This window comes from Cystoisospora suis (genome assembly GCF_002600585.1).
Source record: "Cystoisospora suis strain Wien I chromosome Unknown contig_3877, whole genome shotgun sequence".
Lineage (NCBI taxonomy): Eukaryota > Apicomplexa > Conoidasida > Eucoccidiorida > Sarcocystidae > Cystoisospora > Cystoisospora suis.
In genome coordinates, this window is record NW_027156672.1 from 19911 (window position 1) to 20290 (window position 380).

Sequence of the window (380 nt, forward strand, 5' to 3'; positions counted from 1 at the left end):
GCATGTAGAGAAACAAGAAGAGTCACATAAAGCTCAGAGTGAAGACACAGAAGCTTCCTAGACTCTTGCCTATCATTCCACTGTACAGACACACCACCTAAGGATCGTATCCTCTCACTCCCTTTAGAACAACAGATATAGAACAGATATGCTGCCGAGGCAGATTTATCTATCTAATATATATATATATATATCGCCACATGCATGCAGATATATACGTATCCGTATATGTAGATAGAGAGAGAGTGACTACACTAAGCATCTATACATGTCTATGAAGAGTAGAGTCACGCTGACTGTATAAGAAGGACGCTAGAGTATCTTCAAGCCAAACAGAGGCTTACCTATTGGAGATGCACAGCATCGAGCCTTACTCTATC